A 27,797-nucleotide genomic window follows, 5' to 3' on the forward strand; every position below is an offset into this window, starting at 1 on the left:
ATATATATGGCAATTGTTGCTCAAGAAGTACAAGGGGTCCCGAGTTCTTGACCAGCAAACCCTGCTTCTTCTAAAATTGTGCTTTTCTATCAATTACTAGTACTGATTCACCCCTAAGCAGACATGTGTTGCCGATATATAAAAAGGAACTTAGGAGTTTGAGCAATGAGTTCTCGTATCGTATTCTTCGCCATAGAAACACGTGAGCATCATCACGTCCTCTGAATAAACGCTCAGGTAGCCAGTTTGAGGCGGGTTCCTCCTTATCGAACAGTTTTCATTGTATTGTTAACACCGTCCGAACGTCCTCGCACAATAAAACCGGTACGCCAGATATATATTCTGTTCTGAAAAGTGTGATGTTATATTTCAAAATACTCTTACAGTCTCTCAATTCTCAGCAGCTGCCCTACGTAAAGAAATGTATGTTCCTTATATATTTCCTTCGCCTACCAGCCGTATGAATACAGTGGGAGCGTGATTAAAACGTACAGGTTAGACAAAATACAAAGGAGTCGATTCGCTATAGCCGGTACATGTCAAAATACGCTCCCTTGGTCGTTGATACGTACAAAAGATTTGTTGGCAAAAACAAGACAAGCCGGCCGCAAAGACTCATGTGACCGCATGGAAGACGGGCTAGCAGGGCAATGACTCTTAGTGGAAAAATAATCGAAACGAAACAACGTTGCTATCAGTAAGTGTAGGCATTTTCTGAAGCGTATTATTTCGCCCTTTTATACAAAGGTTAAATGCAGTGTAGGCTTAATGGATCTATTGAGTTGCACGACGGCCGGCTTTCGTATCAATTTTCCCTGTGTCAAATAATATATTGGCTATAGATGAATCCGCTGCTGGTTCCAGAGCTGTTGCCCCTGTTATAAACAGCGGCGAGACTTCCTCCATTGCCAGATTTGACCTCGTTTGGAAGGCACTTGAATTCAGCTTGATTTGTCTAACTAATATTTCCTGGCGAAAGCCGCGAGATGGAATGAAAACAGCGGTGAATGCTTTTGGTAGAATTGAAGCTGATGATCAGGGAATGGTGGGAAAATGATGAGCGGTAGCTTCTTCACAGACTTTAGTCGCAAAGATTTTGAGTCTTGCATCGTGTGTTCTGCGATATAGCGCAATAGTGACCTGTAGGCTCTTTTGCAAGAATTTTTTTCTTAAGGATAATGATACAAGTAAAGCGGCTGTCTGTTAAGCCTAGTTCGGTGGGAAAGAGCCACTTTTGTTAGGCAACGGTGGTTGTGGACCATAAATGGGTATGAGGTCGTCAGCATATCTTACATCAGTGCATTGATAAAGAGAAGTCAAATCAATTTCTGACATTAAAAAATGGCAATGACAGCATTTAGTACATTGCCAAACCAGAAACTTCTAGGTGCGTCGATATATATTTTTTTATATTTCTATTTTATTAACAAACGTAAATGTAGGAAAGAAATGAGGTTTTAGGCAACGTAGGATTTAAATTTATTAATGCTGTCCCCATTTCGGGTGATAGCCTATAAACTGTTTCTGACCGACGCAAACTTAATAATGCAACGAGTTAACTATCAAAATGTATTTTAGCCACTTTCCGCTTTAAATAAGTTCTGTGTTCCAGAGAGAACAAACAAAGATTTATACCTAATAACATTTTTGATATAATATATGCTATTTTGTGTATGTAAGATTATCGTAAATCATTATGCTGCGTTCGAAATAAACATGTCTTGCACCTTTATATTTAGGTTAGAATAAAAAACGTTCTATAATTTCAAATTAAAGCAAGTGTAAGGCAAAGGTTTCACTCCACGCAACGATTTCGTAGGTTGAAAAAAGTATTAAGAAAGCAACATGTAGATAGATTAGGGTTTAGGTCTACTCGTCCACAGCGTTTAGCGTTAACGGTGAAAAAATGTTTTTAGTATTTCAGATTTCCCGAAAATACAGGTCCTAGATATTCGACCGAACCAGATCTAGTCAGTATACTCTCACGAATATTTATATAGGCTCTATTCTATTCTGTATAAATCTGATGAGCTGATGTTGTCGGGATTAGGAGCAACCCCATTTACAGATCTGTATAACTGCTGATTTCTTGAAATACTTGGATATCGATGGAGTTAGGAGCTGAGAAGTACCAGCGTTAGATTAGTTGTGCCCTAAAGAAAGCTATTGTAGGATCATGCAAAGTTATGCAGGATATGACGCTTTTCTCTAGACTAACTAGAACGTTCATGATAATTACTGTTTCTCTTAAAAAATCCTTTAACATCCATGATATATTAAACCTGAATATAATGTTCTATGGTAATTATATTAAAGGTAGAACGCCATCAGTACAGTTGGATCGACAACGACTAGAATAGAAAATGGTACCGACAGCGTTCTAGGGGGGATAACAAACAGTAACTTTTTATTCGTTTGGCATTGGGGTTCGTTTTTCCAGTGGAATATGCTTTCCGCACGTATTGGGTAGCGAAGGCAAGGAAAGATTAAGACATCAATATTTTCAAGAAGTCGGGCTTTCTTGGCAAAATTCTGATACTTCCTTTGTGCAAAAGATAAAAAAACCCATACCTTGTAGAGGCTGCAGACAAATATTTGATCACCTTGTTACGTAGTGGGTGGTAACTAAAAAGTTAGAATTGCTACCAACTCCCAATAGCTTTTGCCCAGAAACAAAACAAATTTTTTTGGCTCAGTTTTTGCCTCAGCCCCAAAAGTTAAGGATCTATAAATATAATTTATGTTCAGGAAAAGTTCAGTAGTTCAATGGGCTGATAAGAGCTTGTTCGTTCGCGTAGTTAGACGGTGCTAAGACACATGAACGTTGTTCAACCTTAATTGAGCTAATCTTCTAGCTCTGATTTAGGTAATACCTAACGATGTTAAATTAGTGTTCTGGCTGGCTAAGTAACATTTTGAATCCACTGGAAGTAAGTTAACGGTTGTTGGGTCGGATCGAACGTTGGCCAAGCATACGTCGGGCCAATAGAAACGTGATGGGACGTACGATCGGGCTGTAGAAAGTGGTAGCATCAGTAGCAACTACTGGTTTCGTCGGACGCGATCAGGAGTGAGAAAAAGGGCGGTCTGGAAGGCTTTTGTCACAAACTCGTTGATTCGAAGGGAGGCTCAGTATGGCGGAGCTATCAGTGCCAGCTTACCTGGCTATAGCTACTCGATTGACTGGTCGATTTCAAAAGTCGAATGCTGGCTGCCGAAAGAAAGCAGTTAAATCGAATCGGAAAGTAGAAAAGAACCAAGCCGGTCAAACGAACAGAGAAGGGCACATAAAGGTCAGCCTTAGAGACTCACTGCTAGAAAAGAAGGCCCGGTTTGCCGTGGCCGTGTCTAGTACTATGACACGCGTTTTGCGCACGGGACCACCTTTTTAATCTATCTATACTTCGTGTGTTAGTGAATCTATTCGTTCAAGTGTAGCAATAGAAAAGGAAGGATGCAGGAACAGACGAACCAATGTCAAACTCGATGATGAAAATGGTATCCATTGTCAATCATGGAATAACCTCAACCTAGTAATGCAAAATCCTATAGTTTCTTTTGTAAGATAAATTCAAAACACTCCGATAACTGTGCATCGATAGATTCAGGCAAATTAGTATGCTTATGGGGCCGTCATAAGACTAAATTCCGTCGTACTGAGATAATGACGTCAATAAAACGAACAAACAAATTTTAGAGAACTGAACGCGACATACAACAGTAATAACAATCTATACTAATTCAACGACCATAACTACCAATAAAGGGTCGCATAAGTGTTAAGCAAGACTGAACAAAATGTGGCTCCTGTGTTGTTATTATCAGAGGTTGAGTTTGGTCCAAGAAACGACATAGATAACAACGAAGCAATCATAACCTGAAAATTCATCATTGAGAGAAGACTTAGGGAGATTACGATAGAGATCTCAGTAAGTTTCGCCATTTTGCTCGAGGAGTAGAGTTGATCCGCAATGAGTGGAACGTGTTTTCTCGTTTCTGGAGACGACAGCTGACATCACTATTGAAAAGTTTTGCACATTAAAGCAGTTCGGTGCGTACTCTGCCTTAATTGCTAAGGCTCTTATATCCGGGTGTAGTTGTGACGACTCCTTGATAATTTAAATTGCAGGAAAAAGTAATTAACTTCCTACCAAAAATGTGATGTTATGAAAATGTGTCTTTCACATAAATGTGAAAGAGAAATAAATCATTGCTGTATTTATTTACATATTTATTTATTTATTTTATTCATATATTGTTAGGCTGCGACAATCGAATCCGGTGGGCTTTGAAATAGAATAATTTTTGAACCAGTTGGGCTACAATGATGGTTCAATAGGGGGCAGAAGTACTCTATTTTATTTTTTACACATCTTCTTCGCAGCATTTTGACAGCTGCTTGGCAGCCATATATTCACCATTTGCGTGAAATGTGTTCATCTCCCTAAGTAAATCGGTAGTGAGATATTCTTGCATGCTAGTTGCCCCTCTTTGAGGAATTAAAAGCCCCACTATCACACGACGGACTTAGATCGAGAATGAGCGGATTGAAGCCCGCATTCGGTATTCTTTCGTTCAATCCAAGAAGCATCTAAGACATACAATGAAGTAACCCGGCTGCGCGCTCTTTGTTACGGTGCCAGCGGTTTATGGGTCTCTTGGGGAACACAAGACAATGGACGGCATTCATTGTTTCATTTTCGGCAAGTATCTCGTAGTAGCAGACTCCCCAGATGGTCATTGCAGGTAGCAGCCTGAACATACGCTCGAATCTATCCGACACTGTTACCAAACTTAATTTCTTCTTCGGGGAACGCCAGCCTCCTGCCTGGTCCCTCTCCGGCTGCCGGTAGAGATTGAACTTGTGTATGGAGAAGACTTGTGTATGGTCGATGTATGCTGCAGGCGAGGTTTTTGTTGCTGAAAGTTCCGAAATTTGCATGTGGAATACATCACGTATATTTTTAACTGGCCCATTCTTTACTCAGCTTCGGCATTTTCAGGATTTGGGTTATAGTGCTGAAACACATGTGAAGTATCAGATTCGGTTGATAAAGCCCTTAGATTTGAAATCTACAAAGACAAAAAACGTCTCTTCGATTGTGACAGTGCGTTCTTTTCCTTCAGGTTCCCATACGTGGGCACCTCCTCGCTGGCCTTCAGCACTCCAGTCTTCGTTTTGGAACATGTGCAGCATTCATGTACTGTGCTTTCGCTTGAGGCTTCCTTGTCCAATGTCTTCACCAGTCTTTGATAAACTTACGCAACGCTGTGGGCAAAAATTTCACCATCAAACATTGATTTTCGAGACTAAAAAAATCCTTTTCCTTCGAACGAACCAATTTCGTTCGTGCACTCACCCTGCAGTGTCTAGAAAGCACAAATACTTATTAGCTAAATTTTGTCCGTTTGGGGGGAATAGTACAAAAGCTATTTAACGTTTTTGAAGACTGCCTGGTTCATTTGTAGTTGCCAAATAGCATTTCGTCCATGTTCAGCTAGCTGAACCGACGGGCAATAACAGTAATAAATTGTTGTACAATTTCGTTTGTCTGAGTTATTATTTATTCTGTTCGCTTAAGCATTAGTGCACCGCCTGAAGATGTAGTTCCAAACAGTGAAAAATCATCATCATCATGCAAACAAACTGGAGTGATTTTGCGCGTTTAACTTAGCCGGTATTACCCCTCAATTTATTAATTGAACAACTTCCGCTGTTAATCCTGCCGCAATGGCCCGTGCCTGCCTTTCCTGTAATCGATATTTTCCGTCTGTAATCTTCAAGCGAGAATTACCATCACTTATGGTACCGTCGGTGGCTAACTGCTATGATAATTATGTGGAATCAGGCCTTTCAAGTCGGTCGGTCGGTCGGTCGGTAGACGGAAACGCCAACGAGGAGTATTTATATGGCACTTTGGTACTTAGTTTCTGGACTAAGCCAGTTGATTTATCAATGGATTTTTTCACCGTGGCTTACATTGAATCCATAATAATAGAGATGTACAATTTCTGTGAAATACGTTTTTACGGTACATCCATTATTCAACTCTAGTTTTTTTTTTGTAGATACCACTACTACTACTACTATTTTTTTTTTTTATTTAATACTATGAGTTAAAAAAGCACTAAAAAGGCTTATGCGTATGGTAGCCCTTTCAAGTATCTGCATGACGGCACGCGTAACTGTACTTTCACAATGAGACTTTGATGAATGCACGTTATACGATTAGTATGCCGTAATGGTTGTGCATATTTCATTCATTATCGATAGCAATCATTGTTCGGCTATACATCCGCGATATTCTGTCCGCTCGTATTGACGCTACCACTACATCACCATACAATTATCGTTTACCTTTCCATTCAAGTAACTTTTGTATCTTGTAGATAGGCTCTGGTTCATAATATGTCGCATGTGGAAGGCAAAATGCACACACAGACAAAGGAGCAGGCTATGCTATAAGGAGTCCAGTTGGCAGGAGGATCCCTGGTTAAGCTTGGCCTAAAATAACCAGCTGCCGTTTGCTTTTCGTCAATGTACAGACTAGAGATTTTGTGCAGATTGGCTGTATATACTATAAAGGCCTATAGACCAAAGACCGTTTCAACCTCTGGAGGTTATTTGCGGAGCACATCCATACGTGTATGTATTAATAACCCCTTACGAGAAATTATTCAGTAGTGGTTTTTCAGAACAAAACGAGCGATTATTATGCCAGAAAGCGCTCTAATCACCACATGGTCATTGGTGAGGACGAAAATGATAACGTTCTAACATTAGTTGGCGTATGGCAGCGGTATTAGCAGCAGCCTGGCTTGATGTTCGTACAGGCCCGCTAGATTTTGCCTGTTCACCTAGATCCCAACCCACACCAATGCCACCCATTCGTAGTCTCTCCCTATGCCGGGGAAGTAATGCTTTGTGTTTCTGGTCCTACGACGACTAATTCGCAGATATATAGAGAGCGGTTATGTGCGGCGCTATTTCCTGTACCGTGTCTTGGCTTCCACTACCATTTGAGCATCTCCTCAACATGACACTTTACTTTGCATCTGTGTATAATGTTCGTCCCGTTTATCATCGGATAGATAGACCATCTAAGCACAGAATATCGCCATTGGGCTTACAGGACGGCCGGGCAGATCTTGGGAGGTCGTTACTTAGCAGTGTCATCGAAACAGATTGTGGATAGTAGGATAGTATTTTCTTCTTCTAGTTGTCTTAGGCCAAATGAGGACGGCAGCGTATCTGCGAGTGCAAGGATACAGGCGACACACCCTCTTTAAAGGTGTAAGTAGATGGCCAGTAGGCGTGTTTCAACGGTATGATCCGATGAGAACGTAGTATGAGATTCGGTGCCATTGATCTATGCAAATGTGGAGGACGACAAAGGTACCTTGTCAAGTCAGATCAGTTGCGGTCTTTTGTATATCTAAAGGGACGCGCATACATCTATGTTTTCTATGGTTCGTATGTAAATACTGCAGCATTATTAGCATCATAATTAAGAGCTTCATTATAAACAATATTATTATCATTACATATGTGAACCAGAGTTGATTAATTTATTATACCTCATAAAATATATAGATGCGGTACAGTGGAATTAAAAAACCAAGCTAGGACCAATGCTTTGCTTAAAATATTGAAACTTGTCAAAATAAGGTGTAGCCGCAGTTGGATTATTTTTTGACTTGCCTAGCCACTTTCCACGTAAGCAAATTACTAATTTGTACCTGTTAGGATTTAAAGTGATCCTTACTGTACTACCTATATGTTTCAGTACGTCGATTTTCTTTTAGAAGTATAAGACTTTTATAAAGAACAAGGTGACGTTCTGTGGTTTTGGCGAAATGTGACTGGGAATAATGATCGTTCGAATTAAAATATGCAGACCATCTAGTTTTTTTTTTTTACATAATCATACATTTTAAAACAGTTTTACCTTATGCCTCGTAACATAGTATGTTTAAGACCAAGGCTGATTATATAAGAACGCCGGAACTTACTACTATAATCGTTATGAACCTTCGTCAAGCAGTTCTTTATCTGATTTAATAGAAATTTTAAATTTAGTGCTTAAGAAAATGCAAAAATATACATTTTAGTTCTCCTTTACGTGCCCTTTTATTATTACCTTAAACACCGCTTTTGTTACACCTAACAGATTAACATTTGAACCAAATGATACGAAATTTGTGAATAGTTCCAGAGAATCAATAATTAAGAGTTCCTTTTATCTTAAAATTAAGCTTATTAATTAGTGCTTTTAAATAAAGCATACCTCATCCTTTATTTTTGAAAAATTCTCAAATGCATTACATATTGATATGTAACATTTACTTGCTGCTTTCCTGCGCCTTAGTCATAGCGGTACAGTTTGTCTAAGTAGTCTTTTTTCGACGGCACTATGCATTGTCATACACGATGGTTCTCACGTTACGTCATAAGCCATGTTGAGTTTTGCGTCGGCCCGCCCGTCAGCTTTGTTCTCGGTTACGAGAATAAAGCTACTACTATATACTAATATAGAGGGACGTACTGGCTGAAACATTAGACTGAGGGCATTTGGCCAAACACTTAAAGCCCCCAGAAATGGAGAAGGGTATCAAACGCCACAAAAAAGGAGGACGTTTGGAGGACTTCTGGTTTTACGCGCTATTTCTGCCTCGTTCTACAGGAGAACAACGCCGGACTTCATCGTTGGACTCTGCAGACATACGCATCTTAAAGCAATCCCCCCCCCCCCCCTTCGTTACTTTTTCATTCGAACACGGTTAAACGTGTAAAGGTGACTCTAGAAGTTTACGCTAACAGAGATTACAATATAATCAATAACGTAAACGGAGCGAAGGCCTTGTGTTTCGCTTGAACAAAGTCAACTGCTGTAGCAAAGTGCTATAGTGGCTTAGCAGCTACGTTTCCTCACGAACTGATATGTGAGGCACACTTGCTGTGATTGCCTTAGACTAAAAAATTTAGCCTTAAGTAGGCGGTAACTAATGAATGGTGAATTGGTAGGTAAACACCAAACGGTGTTCCTTGCTTTTTTGTTTTTAAGTTCTTTCTATTCGTATATTCGAAATTCTTTAGTTGTGTCAGTCCACACTGGTGGCGCCATTTTCCTTTTTGAAAAAAGATTCCACTTATTACTCGGATTCTGTCTGCATTTTAACCTGTTCATGCAGTACATCCATACAAGGAACTCATTTGGCGACCTACTAACTAATACGTTAGTACCTCTCAGCTTTTTTTTTCAGTTGAATCCTTTTAAGGATCTCATTGAGGCTTCGGGCAGCCGTTATCAATAAGCTCTCAGCCAATGCTCTAACGGTTTTAAAGCGGAGTCAGGTCAATTGCAATCAATACGTCAGAATCGCTGATTTGTTTGAGTTGTCCTTTATCACCACAACGACAACAACTGTCATAACTGCATGTTTTTCTACAAATCTTTCCGCCCAGTGTTTGCTTGGGTCCATTTGCGAACGCATAAATGCGCGCCCTATATTTGAATGCGATAATTTACTTGATTTCAAATAAACGAGCTACGTTTAGCAATTGATACTGCATAGTAATATATGTATGTCATATAGCATAGCAAGTCTTAGCGCCTAGATCTTCTATCGAGTGGCATACAGTTTGGTAACACAGAGAAATTCTATCCGCGTCAGTGACCCTGGCCATATAAGACAAGGAGCGTGACTTCGAAAAGCTGTCTCCATTTTTCTGTCTGTGCTTGGGACAAAACAAGGATCACAAGAAGGACTATGAAGTTGTAGCTACTATGTTGTAGCTGGACAAGTTGATTTGACCTTTACAGTGTTATCTTTGCCAAGTTGGATTCTGAGAGCTCTACATGTCGTCTCTCTCTATTGGTCTGATTCACATTCTCTCTTTCTCTTGTGACTACCAGCCCGACAAACCTACAGACGAACGGTGGGTCTCAATGATGGTACTGGACGTGGCAGCCACTGACTAAAATAGCGCCGTCTATTGACGGTAGTATTGCCGGGGTCGAGTAGATGAGTACGTGGGACGTGCAGTCTGACATGTTGCATGGCATGTTGTCGATGTTTCTCCCGTTGTCCGCGCACAAAAGCAAACAGACAGGAAACCGAATGCAATCCTACGTTGCAACCTTTGTTTTTCTAGTTTTCCGTTGGCGTTTCTTTACTTCCAGTAGCTATATATCGGCCGGGTTCCGATCCCTAGCTGGGCTTAGGGGTCGGTGCGAAAGCCTGTCGGAGACCCTGAAGCAAGGTAGACACGCTTGCCACTCGTTGCGGATGGATTCTTTTGGATTCTTCGTCAGACCAAACGTCAACACGACATATGGACAAGCGAAAACAAGCCATATCCAGCGACATCAAGGACGACAACACGCGAAGCCAGCGTGTATTCTCTTGGCGTTCACTCAAAAGACGTGCAGACGAGCTACACCTTGTCTTCATCGATGTCGCCTTACAAGAAGAGAATAAGAAAACATAAATGATGGCTAGTAATGTGTGTTCAACCCTTGCGATGCTGCTGTTGCTGAGAAGATAAAAACCACTATACACTTTACTGTTTCGCTTAATGCAGACAAATACGTCAGTGTTACACACACACACACACACGGATATCTACAAGTATTTATGCAACGACACGCCACCCGGGTCTGATGCATGTTTGTGTATACGTGATGCTAACATACGTTGCTCATGTACTCTGTATACAGAGACGGACTGCTGAATTCCTAATTGAAGATATAGTGAGATCTTGACCTTTCATTTCAGTATTTCGCCGTTTAGCATTATTTCAAAGTGTATTATTTTTGATTGAATTCACATACGACTTTACCTAGTCCATCGAGGCAAGTACACATAGCGTGAACACGACACATGTAGATAGGCTAACAGTACTTTCTCTATTAACTGACAATTGTAACGCAATAGTAGGTAATGGGCTGCCTAAGTTTCAGTGTGAGTTAGGACGCAGATAGAGCTAGGTAACACGATGGACAAACTAAAAAACTGCAAAATGTCAAAAATATAGTGAAATGCTAAACAGAAATGTAATTCCGATGAATAAAAATTGGTCTGGATAGCTCACTAAACAGTTGAGGTAACGGTGCCCCAAGTAGGTACTGCTTGTTAGAAGCTAAACGGCAGACTGGTAAATTTACTCGTTTTACATTTTTAATCGAATTATTGCAACATTAACAATGGGAAATTTAGAAATAGTGCTAGGTTCTTCTGAGATTCGCGTTAGCCATTGGCGCCAAAACGGATTCGAAGGAGTTCGCTGCCCGAAAAAAATCACCTGTATGTATCTTGCTGTAATTATCAAAACATTAAAGTATAATGCAGACGTACAAGCTTACTATTTCACACACATACACTCATCTCCGTAAACAGTCAAACGAACATGGTGCATCGCAAAGATGGTGCTAATTTCAATTATTTCATACATCGACCATATTAGAACAATCCCCGTTTTGCCTATTATACGTTACAATGTCACGTTTTAAATAACGCAACCTTCCTTCTTGTCTTACTCTGGCGTCGTTTCTACGTCTTCCTTCCTCGTCTTAGCGACGAAGATAAGGTACCCAGCCAAATATCTATCTATCGCTCTAACTCATTTTGACACCAACTCTACAGATGTGCATGCCGACATGTAGGTATGAAAATCGCGGCGAAGGCCATATGCCACCACGGCAAACGTTAGCGCTACCAGCGCCTTTCGACCTATTAAGCACTCGAGTTTCATTGATCTGTAGCAGCAAATTTTTCAGGTAACATGTATGTTGTCTTTAATGTTCGAACGTTTGATCTACACAAAGCAGAAATAGACGCGGGACCGCATGGCCCCCTCAAAACGTTAATAGCCTTCCTGTCGCAACAATGTAGCAATGTGCCCCAACATCGTCGAGGTTTCCGTCGGTCACCTATGCAGCGCCCTTTCTCGATTGAGCTGCTTGAACTAAGCCGCTGCTGTGGTCGTAATCTCAGTCTATTTGTCTGTCTGCCTTTTCTTTGTATATGTTTTTCTATATTCCAATAGATTAAATGAAAGTAGTGAAAAAGGGACGTGGCAATGAATGTGTATGTACGCGTGTGTCAAGCGCCCGAACGTCTGTTGGAACGAAAGTTTCTGAATCCGCTCTACTTTTTCCTTTTTTCATCTGCTTCGTGCAGCAGCAGAGGCAGCAGATAACCAGATGACCTCATAGCTGCCTCGTTTGCGGCTTAGTACAGATGTCGGTCATAAGCTAATAACAGGCTCGGTTGATATCGAGCAAGCAAGAACGAGCGTCTAGCTGCCCATGTCTGCAGACCTAATCCCCACACGCCGTCGTGGCTTCAAGAGCTAGCCGTGGTCCGCTGCCCCTTCGACACTTTTCTGCTTCTACCCTCCACCTGTTTGAAGATCCCACTGTTTATCCTGAGCAAGCCCATTTTAACTACCATTAAGCTGTCAGTCGGGTGCAGCGTCTGTAAGGAAGGTGAAAGCCAGCGAGCGAACTATAATCTGAAGCTGAACGAGGGCAAAGCATCCAGCCACTTGGGGACATTCATGTATTTTCTAGCCCAATCGCTCAGTGTGGCGGGCGGATGGCTAAGGCCCTACCAGCAAACCCACAGATAGACTCACCGCTTGAAGGGTTGATGAGTTGTAGCAGCATTGGTGCAGTGCTGGTGGTTATAGAAGACATACGACAGAAACGAAAAACATATAAATCGAAGAGGCGCCAGGTAACAAAGTGGCACAAAGGCGGAGTAGCAGAGCCAGGAACAGCAACAGTCGGTCGCATGGGATGGAGGTGAAAGACAGTATCCTTCTATTTGTCTGCGCAACCTTGCATAGTGGAAAACCAGGCTAAACAGCAGAGTGAAAAGCAGACAAGGGGCTACTAGCAGTAGGTGGAGCCTGCAGCGGCGTGCACGAAAACGACGTATATCAAGACGACGTCAATGGTCTAGATGCGATGTGTCGTGCGATATATGTCCACAATACAATATATTAACAATGGCTACATTTTTGAGACTCTATTTTTCTCGACATTAAGAATCCGCTAATTTGGCAGCAGATTAAAGCTGCAAATATCATAGTGCTTGTGAAAATACAAGTTCATGTTGAATGAGATCTTTGACGACGGACATACAGACAGACAGGAAGGTGATATAAAGGTCTGCCTACTAATCTTAGGGACACATTGTAGTTTAGGTTCGAGCTCGAGCGTAGACAAACTTTGTTTCGCGTTGGGAGCCAGCCGTCTAATGAAATGCTTAACGCCGATACCGGACGGTTCGATTATGTTGACATGCAAGTACCTCCTTAGTGAAAACGGATAAGGAAGGCGATAGAAGAAGCGCCAGAGACCACGTTGTACCCGTAGTAGCTTTTGCTGCTGTAGTCGTTAATGTCGTTCCGTAGTCTTTTATAAAGTTTTCTGAATTATTTACAGGCGAGATAGATAAAGGGACGAACAGCGTAAACCACCATCTTCTAAGCCGTCCATCTCGAATTTGTACCACGTTGCGAGAAGGTCTTTAGTATTACTGACGCTATCCCAGTGACTGGACCTCTGGCCGGCGTCGCAATTGTCACAGCAATATATGCTCTTACCAATGGACGAAATGTTTACTACGCGTGGCAGAAGTAGTACTCGCAAAAATGCTATAGCTCTACGAAAGAGTATGCGTCCCGTCGCCTAGCCGGGCAAAAGTCCAATACCGCGGAAAATGACATGGCAGCATATGATAAATAGCGGAGATGATAGTTTTAAGCGAACCTTGGGTCACTATCAAGGGAACCAGCTATTTGGGAAGTTAGATACGCAACGTTTGGCCATGTGATTACTTAAAAAGCATACGTATTCGATGATGTGGTAGGTAGTACATAACCACGGATTTTATCAGTACCTAGCTGGCTATATGTTACGATGGGCCTGAATCAACTTAAAATGGGCGCAAAATACGGTTGATGCTTCATATTTGAGAACGATGTCGGAAATACAGGGCGCCAGGTATAATCTCAGTGATTCTAAGTAATTGGAATATAGCTCACACTTACAATGTCTGCACAGTACCTGTTTTTAAGCATAAGGCAGGTTCTGCATTTATTAATTAAGGTTTTAGCGTAAGGCGATTCTACATTATATATAAGCACGTATCACGAAGCATATCAATACATCTAAAACTACATTTACGTTATGAAACATATTCAATATACCTATGAAACAAAATTCCGTTAGTACCGAAACAGAGTAGCTTAAATCCGACTTCATTTTGGGCTTAACCTTGTAGTTAAATATGCGTTAAACTAGCTAGGAAGATACATAGACGCAACTGAAGAAAAGTTAGGTCAATTTAAAGAATACAATGTATTCATGTTTATAAAACTAGTTTTTAAAGCTTAAGAATGATATGATGCTTAGAAATAACTTGAACCAGGCGTAAATGCCGACTCGGGGGGATCCAGTAGTAAATTTTTAAACCTTAAGGGACCGTATTTTAGACCGATGTATTACAAGGAATGAAAGCACAGCGTGTGACACTATAGACCAGGGTAATACTGCGTAGTGTCACGTAACGTCATTCTTTCAGTTCAGTAAATTTGAGTGACGTTGTAACCACCATACATTACACAGGTGTGCTTATTTCTAAACGCTAACACTTCCAAATTTCTGTTGTAACTACCTGTACATCTATACCGAATGCTGGATTTTCAGTTGTGGCAATTATTGGAACTACCTTCATCCGCAGACTTGTATCAGCCCGAATTTTTCTGCCCTGTACAGAAAGTAAGTCTGCCTCCAACGCAAACAACGGGGTGCACTAAGTAATATGAATAAATTACGCACTGCCTGCAAGAGGGCCCTCCTCAACGGTTCCTTGAATAAAACAAGGAAGAGGTTCGTCCGAGACATTCAACAAGGGTTTTTGCTTGAAAAAAGCCGGCTGCCCATTGCCATTTTCCGCATTGGATGCATTCGTTCACCAAGCGAGCTAGCGATGGACCAGCCGAAGGCTCGACAGGCCCTGGGCTTGAAACCCATAAGTCCTCTACAGACACCCGGGAGCAGCACAGCGAGGTACGACAAGGCGGAAGACCTGTCCTAGCCTGGGCGAGAGATAAGAGATAGCCAAAGGCGACGGCAGTTGTAGTATTCTGTAGACTAGAGAGATAGCAAAGGAAGCAGAGCGTCTATTCAAAGGCAGGCAGAAGAGCAGGAGAGGGAAATACTAACGAAACAGGGTCAGCCAGCTGCAGCATCCAGCTCTACCTAGCAGCCGCTCGCCTCCAGCCTTGTGGTGAGAGGTTGGCCGGTCGGTACATTGATAAAGGCGGACTGCAGGGAGAACAGGCCTTTAGAGAACACGCCCTAAATGAGCTGAAGCGGAACGGAAAGAAGAAGAAAAAGCCAGCCATTTGCAATCCTGTCGCCATCCAGGTTCGAACAAAAGGCGATGCAAGCCCAGTGCTCCCGGGAGGGATGTGGACGGAATTCCGACGAAAATGGAGGACCCCCGACGGCCAACAGCATTAGCGTTAGACTCGTATAAGTGGAAAGCACACATTCTCTTACTATCGGCCACACCGGACAGTGTCCGCTGTAGCCGATCATCTGTGGTGGTTTAGACCTACTGGGGCATCAGCCGACCATTGTGACCAAGAGTAAACCCCCTCATTGCTGTTCTTTGTGGATCTAGTAATGGTAGTGATAGCAATGAGCGACTGTGAAGTCATTGCTGTGCGAACATTTGCTGAATTAATATATGTTAATGTCGATAGTGACAAAAGAATCTGCGCGTACCGCCTGACTCGTTGTGCTCTCTTCGGTCTCGTTTCGTGAGCAGTAAAGCGGCCACTTCCTTTAATAACTCCTTGTAGATATACAAAGTAGTCTTTAAAAAAGAACGTATTGCAGTGAGTTATCGTAGTAAAAAAAATATTCTCCGCACTAATACGGCCCCTTGAGAGGGTTTGATATGTGCTGCATTGTGTTACTTTAATCCATATGATTCGTCTCTATGATAGAAATATTCTCGGTGCCGGTAGATAGTTAACAAAAAAGCAGCAGAAATTCTAGTAATCAATAATAACTATTTGCATTAAAACCTTCAAGGCCTAGGCTAGCTGTCTCTCGCTGAGGTCTATCTATCTTCTACGAATACGATTGCAAGCGTTGTGGGTCGAGAACGGATAACCCTTTCATTTAGTCCTTCCAATTCGTTAGCTGTTAAAAGAAAAATTGGGCACGGATAAATCGCCTTAACTGGTAGATGTGTGTTTACCTTATGGACCTATTCTAACTAAACGCCCTAGCTGTGTTCTCTGTAATTTTTCGATCTTTCCCTTAAACCGAACCCATACTAGCTCCCTATCTCCCGAGGTCTGTCATCATCTTCACAATAGAGTTACAAATATGAGCCGCTAAGTTTTGCTTATTTGAATCTTGGGTTGGATAATTAACTAGCGAAACAATATTAAAAAGCCTCTACAGTCAATAAAACCGGTGAACATCAATGACCAAGGCCATGATATGCACAAAATTACTAGATTCCGTTGCTGCAGTGACCCATATAGTCACCGTTGTCTTCCTCTTCAAGCAATCCTCCTATACGTACCACTCTGTATATTTTTACAGCCGAAGGCAACGTCGCGCGCTTTGTCTCTTTCGCTTGATCTTTCTGCATGGTATTTATAACGATTTTATTCATACTATCTACTATATCAGCACAGCCTATCGTGAACGTGTCTATGTAAAGCTAGCAAGATCCGAAAGGTGTGAGACAGCCGCTGCCAAAGCACCCGAGCACGTATTTTCAACATAACACCATGAAGTACAGAAAACTTCAGTAGAACACCTACGTTGTATGGATACCCGGATATGCGAGGCGGTGCATCTTCCCTGCTGCTGTGGCAACGAGTAGTGGTGACTGTAGTAGTTTTAGAGACGGTAAGAGGTAGCCTATTAGTGAACACGTATCCGAGATACGGACACGCAACAACTTGCTTATCGACGTAACCTTCACACTAGTAGCAAACGGATCTAGAAGTATCGGGCATGGGACCATACATACCCTCAAGTTCTACACATACAGAGAAATGTAAATACCGTGTAGTGCTGAATCTAAGGCAGCCAAGGTAGCAGACTCGCGCATCGTTCTCGAATCAACTTTATACCGACATCGTTTGCAACGGACTCCCATCCCGCGAGAGGGGTTGTTTGTCGGAGTGACCCGGTTCGTTTTTTACACTCGCCAGCCTCTTTACGCTATATAAATCGCCTAGATCTTTGTGGAATAATACAAAACGCGAAGCCTCTGTTGAACGTATGTCATGCCAAGTGTTACTGCTCGTAACAGGAGCACGAGCTGTCTTGAAATGATCCGTTAATGTCGCCGATATGCTTTTACCGCATCTTACCACTGCCTCGTTAAGTTAAATGCCGTCCAAATAAAATTAAAAACTATAACAGTAACTAGGAAGTTCGATGTGAGGGTCTTTACTTTAATGTGTGCATCATCGCTATTCGATCAATCTGATCACTGTACAAGATCACAGAAGCGGGCACATTTAACTGACGTCTCCGCGCATGGTGTATTAAACTTCTCTTGAAAAGTATGATCTGGATATTGTGATGCCTCACTAATGTCAAAGCAATTATTTCGTCTAGCCATGTGTTTCTTCTGTGCAGCATAATTACTTCGCAGGTGCCCGACTTGTTGCAGTATTTTGTAAACATATTTGATGATGATCAACTAATCTTTTATTGAGCTTTACACTCTATGATTTTTTACTTGTCAGTGCTTCAAAATCAATGTCACGTATAATCATACATTGACAATCATTGACGCTCTTCAATTATCACGAAACATCACTCAGCGGTGTTCGCTGCATCCGTAGTGTATACTTTCAGTTTGGAAGAAGCTGTCCTAGAGAAGGCGCAAAAATCATTGGAAAGCTAGAACGAACATATTAAATTTCGCGGCCGAGTAGGGTACAAGTAATGCGACGCAAATCATTCGCCCACGCCAAAATAACATAACATTGTATATCATGGCATCCAAATGTATGTGTACCCATTGGCCTAACAAGCCTGCGTTATGCTAGATTTACCTCAGTCCGTAGAAAAACGATGGTTGGGTAGTAGGAAAATATGACTTGACTCCGCCTGTGTCCACGTCGCTCTTAAGCCGTGGTGGAAGCAGCGGTTTCGCTTGTCGTTAATGAATCGCTGTAGGCAGGTACGTACAGACAGTACGTGCAAATCACCCCTCACCAGAAGCGAAGAAGGAAGCGAGAAAGAGACAAAGAGAAAAAAGGCAGAAGGCATTGCGACTGGCTGTTGCTCGGCTGTGGGAAGGTTATAGCGGGTAAACGGCTGCTGAGCTGGCGACATGCTGGAGGATCAGGCTCCTTTTAGCAGCTATCCGTTCCAACAACGAAAATTCCGCTGGCAGCTCTGCTATTTCCGTGTATATATTATTCCCCTTAGGTATCTTGTTTACTCGAAGGCACATTTGTATGGGAGTAAAGGAAAAACAGAGGATAGAAGCCAGGAATCAAGCAGGAGCCACAGGGAAGTTATTCGAGAAAGCTTGCCTTCTGGAGAATAGCTTGAGACGGGCTTGTAGAACATAAGTAGCCAGGCAGAGCCACTGCCTTTAATTCTCTCTCTTTCTCCACCAGACTATTAAAAACAACTCCACCGGTCCTATACGTATCGTTGTACTATTGGTTTTGAGGCGCAGATGACATGACAATGTGGCGTCAGTCAGGCGTACCAGACTGTAGCTCCAGAAAACAATAGATCAAAGAAAAAAAGGTACTGAAATCATTTTTTAACTTCTACAGTTGGCAGGCCAGTTGATCACATCCAAAATCACAACTTTCTAGAATCGTGTGTACCAAATAACATGGACAGCTATTTAATATCAAATCGTCTAATAAAAAAATTACAAATATTGCAGGTTACTTTCGATAAAGGATTGGGCTTTTCAGAATATGTCAATGAAAAACGTATAACTCTGAAAGGCAGAGCATCAGCTCTGCCTTTCAGAGTTATACGTCTTATTTATTTCTACGCTCGCTAGTTCCCACGTAGCAGCCATCTGTTGTTCTGTTATTTTCACTGAAGCTTGGCATTCAATTGTATTTTCCGGAATACGTTTCGTTGCTGTGTGCCCTAGCGTAGCTCCGGTCATGACGGTCCTTAAGCGTCCGTATACCACCGTCATTTTAATCATTGTCATACCTTCAGAGCTACCGTTACGTTGCCAGCCAACACCAGCGACGTCTGTACGTACGTATGCAGAGGTGCTATGGAGGAGCTAGAGAAAAAGTTAGACAAGAATAGAAGAAGCATAGAAGCTTAGAATTTTTATAATATATTAGTAACCTGTAAACGGCTTTACGTTGTCTCGGACCATTCGTAGGTCGTGTGAAGTCACAGTTATAGAGCTTCAAAGGCTCTACCGAAGAACTTGAATAATATACTTAATAATAGAAGTCCTTTCAATCAATGGGGTAGACAAATATCCTTTTCAGCCAGAACTCATAGTTGGCTTGTGTCAGAGTTACTGCCTTCTCGTACAGGCTGCTTTTTTTTTTCAATTCGATCTCTTCTCGCCAACGATCGTTTCGTCTGTATCTCCCTAGTTTTGGCTGCGCGATTGTGCATACGCGTATTACAGCCTTCGTACAATATATGTTGCGCATATGCCTGCATCAAAATCCCCTACGCGAAGTTGGTTCTAGGTCAGCATTTATAGCTTATTATTCCTCGCTGGGTTCATACTTCGCCAGCTGCTTACTATTTGTACTCTGCGCGCAAAACCCACAAAGGACATCCCGTCTCAGCGAACGACGGCCGAAAGCAGCTAAAAATTTCACGAGACGATATGTATCAAGTACAGCCCAACGTAACAAAAAATGCCTCGGACGACTTTAGTTTAAGACATGCAAATACGATAATATAATTTTATGGCTACAAGGACGTAATAAACGCCTTAGTCCTGCACGCGTTAGATCTAAATAAGCTATTTCAATTGCATAATAATACTTCAAACGTCCAGGTTTGGTTGACTAGGTATGCCCTGCGATCTGTGGACAATCAGTGATGACGACAGCAGCTTTTATTGGACTTCACTTGAAATAGCCAGCTCATATAAGATGTTATATCTTGAGGGCTTGAAATAGAATGATAGCTAGGACCTAACCATAGTAGTAACAAATATTTGCAGCGACTGAAACCTATCGTACACAAGAAGTTCGTACTTGGTAATTTCAATATAAATACATTTATAGTACATATGAGCTCCCTATATCTCATATTCGCATGAATATCGTCATATATATGTATGTATACATAGTATTTTGGGAAAGTATGAAGTGATAGAGACAGGAGTCCCGCTGTTATTTTACTACTTTTTCTTCTAGATTAGTAGATTTAGACTAAAACGACTTTACTGGAGTTCGCTTTTCCTGTTCAATGCTATGGAGGATGGCTTCATGTTTTACCGCCCGACTTAAGCTCTTGAACTAGCAGACAGCGCTGCTCAATGGTGGTTCTAGCTACTCGGTCTGTGATAACTGCTTTGAGCTGGGGTAAGGGTAGCGCGGAGGATAATGGCGAACTTTTCGATTTTGACACTTTGTTAATTGTCTGCGACCGTTAATCACTGGTAATAACTTTAGTTCGTGCGTGCAGCGATGTCTTTAAAGAGGCTTCACGCTACCGTTAGCGGTTTTTGCTACTCTTGTGGAGCACCGGTGAACCGTTCTTACGTAGAACCCGTCGACGTAACCTTCAAAGTAAGCATATGTATACTATATCTTGAATATGTTAATATATATAAATCAACAAGGATCTTGACTTATGCCGTCAGTCATACCCGCTCTCGGCTAACGTTACCTGCTTTTTTCTTTTTGCCTTTTTTTAATCGGGCTTTTCCCTTTTTTTTTTCTTTAAACTGTACGATATACTTAAAAAATTACTTTTTCCAACATTAGCAGAATACGATGTCAACCAATAAATCTGTTAAAGCATCGTTTTCGACAGGTTTCGCTAGACAACAATTTGGCATCTGTCGTGCATCGTTGCACGCTTTCTAGCGTACCGCTAAGGTGAAATAAGGCATTTCCCGCCAAAAGGATAAGAAGCTTTCCCTGTAGATGTGCACCATGCTCGAAGAGAAACGGCCTTTCGTCAGCAAGCGCTATTCATCAATAAAAAGGGGTACGGCGTAGCAGAAGGCATGTAGTCTTAGAGCTCCTTCTCCACGTAGCTAAAAGAGCCTTTTTATTGATAAGAGCCTCCTGGCGACCGTGTTTTATGAACGCATAGACTGCACCTCTCTTCGGCGTTATGGGAGTATTGATCTGGTTGTGAAAGATGTGTTCTATTGGAAATCAATGGTAGGTCGTCCGACGTTTACATGTGCAAGCTACGTATAAGATGTAAATAAAAAAACAACAAGAAAAGACAACAATCAATGACAAAAAGGCGACTGGCATACAAAGACTTGCAGTATGGCGTGCTAGAAAATGACCAGGGTCATGAAAAGCGGCTGACTTCACTGTGCTAAAAAAAAATAGGCCAAATTTACCTTAAGGCTATCATTAAAGTTCTTGCACGATGTGTCCGTCAGCTACGATACAGGGAGTGAGCTTTAGTATAAAATGCTTCACGGATAATTACGGTGTAGTATCTTTGCATTTCTAGATTCCGTTTGTTTAATTATTTTGACAATTTATCGATCAGAAATCTGAGTGATATTGCTTTTTAAGTTTAGTTTCCATAAAATATCGGCAAAAATATTTCGCAGGAAGAGTTCGCTACAAATAACGAAGACCGCTTTTGTATCAACTGTACCTTCCTATAGGCCTGTATACCTCAGAGGTATTGTGAACTGCCTAATAACAAACATTTGTTAGGAATAACAACGTTGCTCGTTCATGGTCTCAATAACAGAGGCAAGCTTTTTTTTTACAATATCGTTGTACTTCAATGTCTATATGTTATAGACCAGGTTACTGCACCTGCAGTGAGATTAGACTGCACTATGATTGACATGTTCGAAGCTTGCGAAAAGTGTGACGATCCAGCCCAATGTGAAGAAGAGCATAGCCTTCACAAAATAAAAACATCTTATCTGTTATAAAAAAAGCTATAAGGAGATAAGATTAAATGATTTGACTTCTATACAGCTGCAGTCTGGGAATGCCCTCTAGGGGTCTTCCGCAGACAAGCAGCCAGCACCAGTATCGACATAGTATCAACATTCCCCTACCCTATAGGCTGTCTTAAAATATCTGTGAAAAGCTAATTTGCAGCTGGCATATAGCGCCTCCTGATTACTTGGTCTGTTTCCTATGTACGTGTGATATACAAAGAAAGAAACAGATAATTTTTTTAATGATGACCATACTTATGATCGATCAGCATACAGACATTGCTTTATCTTATTTGTCATCAGCAGGGTTACGCGAGAGTCGTGCATCACATTAAATCTACAGGTTCCGGCATACTACATTAGGCATCTGTTTATTTTAATATAGATGCATAATGTCAATATATATAGGGCGCTATAAACAAGCGAGGGTTAGCAGAACCGATAAGCACAATAGCGCCTCCGGTATCCAATGATGCGACGCTATCGTATGGAACAGCGATTGTTGTTCATAAGAACATACTATTTCAATAAGCAGTCAATTACGGAGCTTCTCCGTGTCGCACCGAATACAGACGACACTTTTCTTTGGCTCGGGAGAGGTACTTGACCAAGAAAAGCAAATGGAATGGCCCACTCGTGGACTGAAAAAAGTTAAGGCGATTACGAGCCTAACAGTCTAGTCAGAACGTAACTGCAAGGAGCATCTCGGATGCCTATCCAGCGAACTCAACACGACGTCGCGCTCTGCGACTCACTCGAAAGCGCGAGTTACGTCTTCATCGCCCTCAACCAGTAAGAATACAAGACCATAAGCGTCGCTTGCTCACTGAGCCTATGTTGAAACACAACGCTTGCGCCGACTTGATTGATCATATCATCTTTTATGATAAATTTTTTTTATGAAAAAAAAACTTTTATGATATGAAAAAAACAAAAAAAAAAAAATATCTTCAGTTGGATGACAATATGAATAAATAAACTGAGGGGCTGAGGAAACTCAAGAGCGACCGTCGAACAAGCACTTCATTCACGAAAAGTCACTGCGTTGTGCGGCTTGTTGATCGGAAATGTCATTGGGCACCCCTTTTTGAAGGACAACCATGGAACGGCAACAAGAGTCGCGGGAAAACTATATCGTGACATGTTGCTAACCCTTTTACGAGCCTAAACGAGGACATTGCTTGTAAACAGCTTGTTTCAACGTATCTGGCGAAGCGTCTTGTCACTCAGCACGAGGAACAATCGATCTGCTTGTAATCATATTCCTAGGACGGCGGACCTCGATGTGCGGCCGCAACCTCAAATGGCCGTCCAGTTTTTTTGTTTGACTCGTCTTGACTCCTCTTCGAAATTATGAAATAACGAAGGAAACAATTCACGATCTAAAACGCAGTAATTATGAAGTGATTCACAAAATTATAGAGCTAAAACGTTGAGCTATGCAAGGCTGCAAGTTAAAACTACGCGAACGAGATCAAAGTGTGAAAGCCACCTTGCAAATAGTCCTATTTTTTTCCTATGCGCGATCCAAATTAAAGTCCCTGAACAGGGCACAAAATTTAGTTGTTTTCCACTGTGAGGGCATGGAAACTGCTCCGCAACTTTTGCGCTTCCTATACAACAATATGTTGCTACGACCACCACAGTTACTGTGTACTTTGCTACGCAGATGCATGAGTGTGCGTGCTACGTAGGAACATCTATTTGAACCACTTCGAACGTGAGACGGAAACTACTTATCGCAGAGAGGTGCTAATCAGAGGACAGAGCTTAATAGATTTTAGGGTCCTGATGTTTCTTATGTTTTCGAACAAAACAGCTACGAAACAACAGGATATTCAGTCTTAGAATATGTTCTGCAGTTTGTCGAGTACGACATGTGTATCTATGCAGGTTTAGCTGAAGATCATAGATCAGTGCCTTCCACTGTCCATTTACATAACGACATATTACGAGGGATGTCAGTTGCCGAGTCGGCTTCATTAAGGCTAACCTGATCAGTCCACTCAATTTAAGACGATCATTAGGACAGGCAGGACGATGACGGTGCGACGAGGGGCGCTTCGGACACAGTCACGTGTCTAATTTAGGCTATACCAGAATCCAAAAAGTATGAATGTACGTAGAACAGCTGGCGTAATTTCAAATTTCACGCAAAACCCTAAATCCACTTCAACGGAAAGCGGATATCACGGGTGAGCGGTTGTTGGTATTATAACTAGTTGAGGGCCTCGTTGAAAACGTCCTTACGTCATTTTACGTATTCCTCTCTGTTCAGCATGTGCACAATGGCGGTGAGGAGGTCTGGCAACGGCGTAAATGTCCAGTTGGTGATGTTCTGTCTATAGAGTTCCGTAGGACGTCGAGAAAGCGACGGGGGCGATATGCAAACGGAGTACGGCTTCCCTCTAGGATCATTAGGGATATCAGCTAGACCCACCTAGAATCACACGTAAGAGAGTCATCAAACATGTCTCATCTAATCAATTAGCAGCACCAATGCTTCAGGTTAATCGTGTATAATGCTTAATACTAAACAAATATATTGGTCGTTACGTACGCGTCGCAAGCTCACGGTTGAGTCGGGTAAAACAAACTGCTGTGATTTGGTGGGAATAGTGGCCCAAATCGCTCCTTTTTTTTGCGTTATCGAAGGTTCGGTACTAAACGCTTACGATTGGAAGCCCTATACTCCAGCAACGCAACCGCGTGCACGGTTCAATAGACGTCCAGAAAATCTTGATTAAGCAACGTAGGTTAGGAGGTATGTACCACCAAGGTTATGCAGGTACTTGAATTATGCAGGTGTGTAGTCATAACGTACTTGCGTGCTAGACACGTCTAGGTTCGGAATCGAACGTATCGTTTTAGATTTTTTTCGTTAAGTGTTTGCACTGGCGTTCTTCCGGCTTATGAGTACAACTATTATGCTAACATCTAGGGAAAACCCTGGCGCTCCTATGTGTGCGCTCCAAGCTTCTGCAAACTGTTACACCCCTTCCCCTATAACGAAACCTGTAAGCTGTTAAAAAGATAACAGAAAAAACAGCGACTTGCTTTTGTCATCGCCAAGCAACGAGGTCCTGGCAGATCTTTCGCTTCAAACTGGTTTCGCTATAAAGCGCGTGTCAACCAGCCAACGAGGAGGTGTATTGAAGAGTTAAATAACCCCGCATATTTCGTCCATTCACAACCAAAGCCTTTGATGGTACTGGGCTGATATTCCAATAGTTGCTGGATGCTCATCGATGCAGGCGATCCCCATCTACTCATTTCATTGACATGTTCGCGTTAGTTATCAAATTAATCAGCTTTATAGATTGGCGACATTATTAACGAGCTGCGAAATGGTATATTATTAATGTGTGGCAGACGCTCAAGCTACGTCAATATGCCCTACGCATATCGTTCTGGATTGCCTCTGTTTTTATGCACCTTTCTTCATTCATTTGTGTTGTCCGACCTGTCTGCTACACCCGAAGTTTTAGGCTAATAAATGGTCTCATGTCGTATAAAAGTCTGACCGTTCCCGTACGCCTCCCCAATTTATGGCTAAATGTTAACTAGCTATACGCGAATGCGAATCGTTGGATCGGTGATCTGTGACTGTTTCGTTGGTCAGTTGAATTGGCATTGTCGCGCAGAAAATTTGGGCAGTCTGAGCAGAAAAAGAGGCATGGAAGGCGAAAACATTCACCACTCGCCCAGTGATGAGCGCGATAGGAGGATACGTTAGAGTTCAATTAAGGAATAGGAAGAAAAGACAATAGAGGCGGGGTCTAAAGGGAAGAATAGAAAAAGAACACATTTGTATTTTACTCATACGTACCCTGCTTCTGTTCCTAGAAAGCGTATGTTGAGCTGAACTAGCTCACCGTTCTAAATAGTGGGATTTCGCTGTGTTGCTTAGACTTCTGAGGAAAGAAACGCCGAAGATACGCCGAACGTATTGGTAGCGGTGAGATTATTCCCACTGCCGTTGCTCCTTGATACCACTAGCACACATAGCTAATAGTTACCAGCTTCACAAGTTTTGCCTCCTTGGTTGGCTGCTTGCCTCCAGTCCCTCACTGTTATCTTTCCATTCATATGGAAAAGTAGACGGCAGAGAGTAAGGAAGGTTGGCTGAGAAAGGGAGCCTGGACAGAAAAGGCCGTTTGAGAAGTGATTAGTTTGGAAGGAGGCCCGTAGCACGCGGCAACAGCCCCATCACAGCTGAGCTGCCGTTGTGAAGCAGTTGCGGCACACAGGTTGCGGAATTCCATCCCCACTCCGACTTTGCTTACAGAGCCTCTGGCGAGCGGAACGGTAAAAAATAACCAAAACCAGTGTCGCAGAACAAAATGCTGGATTTTTACTATTTAGCCTATTTGAGAATTGAAAAGGTCTCTGGGCGCGAAAGAAATGCAAACGTTACAACGAATCTATACGAAATATAGTTGTATACTATAGTTACATTTTCAATAGGCATGTCAACTCGATAGATAGTGCCGCAGCATAAAATGTGGAAGCGGTAAACAGGTACAGGAACGACAGGAGAATAAGGTAGGAGGATTTTTTTACGGGCCAGACCGAAAAACTCTTGAGATAGTTGTTGCCTTTCCTCTTCAGAGCCCGCTGCTGAGCCTTTATTGGTCTCTTGCTATTTTCTATAAGTGTTTACGATGGTTTGAAGTGAGTGCCGATACCACTAGCATTTAACCGATTGAACCTATTGCACTGTCGTAAGATAGCAAAGCCACAAATGTCGGTTTAGTATGCCGTCGGTGTGCTACTGACATAAATTCGATATTCGATAAATACAAAATGGCTTGCGTACATTTTCTCTATACCTCCATGTGCCATGTATAAGCTTCACAGTGGTAGTAACAGAAATATATTTCACCAAATGTTTAGTTACGAAGAGCTGGTACCACTTGACAAACTGGCATAACCTAGTTCGTTCAATGCGTGCAACGGCGCTTGCACGTCTGACGAGCCTACCCAGAAATCACGTAATATTCGTTACCTAGAAATTTTCCGTCCGTTAGAAATTATTCGAGCAGCTTTCATATGAATCGCAGTCATGCCGCAAGCGAAATCCCGACGTAACTTTGGCCAGAACAGAAAACCTGTAAGGCGTTGTTTAGGAAGTGAACGGTAGACATCGTACAACATAACGTAAACCTGTTGCAGCTGTGGAGCGACGAATCTCCGTTGGCGGTGAGTTCTGAAAGGATATACTCAAGTCAACATAAGACACTCACCGTCCGATGTACTCAAGCTAAGGCTCTCCAGCTGCATTCCACAGTAGCTTGACATTATTGTACATATATATAGGACTGAGATACGATATTCGGACAGAAACACAAACATTACGACGCCTTGTTATAACTCATATTCTGCCAACTGAGTTATATAGCACAGTGCCGTCACGCCAGCGGTCCAACCAAGTGACTAATTAGTTGCACGGAATAATACGGTTATCTTGCTGCGTATATCTTTTACGTCAAGCCTGCGTGACGCCTGATAAACGGTGATAGCGAGCGCGGTTGTTCATGTCCGATATAGCTACAATGGCAAGCCTGTGGTGGTTATAATGGCAGTCGTAAAGGCTCTTTTATCTCCCGTCTTGTGTGCTGGAT

The 27,797-nt window shown here is 42.1% G+C and overlaps 1 protein-coding gene and 1 long non-coding RNA gene across 8 annotated transcripts in view; one reads left to right on the plus strand and one right to left on the minus strand.

Annotated features, from left to right (window-relative positions):
- LOC111246250 (uncharacterized) overlaps positions 1-27,797 on the plus strand; it is a 155,429-nt gene that overhangs the window by 32,941 nt on the left and 94,691 nt on the right. The gene's annotated exons all lie outside the window — the stretch shown is intronic.
- On the minus strand, positions 4,217-27,797 carry LOC147757032 (uncharacterized). The gene is made up of 4 exons (XR_015325187.1): positions 27,420-27,797; positions 26,003-26,312; positions 24,424-24,613; positions 4,217-5,269 (listed from the first exon to the last, which is right to left on the minus strand). It is a non-coding gene; the product is annotated as an uncharacterized LOC147757032 (long non-coding RNA).

Source organism: Varroa destructor, unplaced genomic scaffold, assembly GCF_002443255.2.
Source record: "Varroa destructor unplaced genomic scaffold, Vdes_3.0 BEIS01000003.1, whole genome shotgun sequence".
NCBI lineage: Eukaryota > Metazoa > Arthropoda > Arachnida > Mesostigmata > Varroidae > Varroa > Varroa destructor.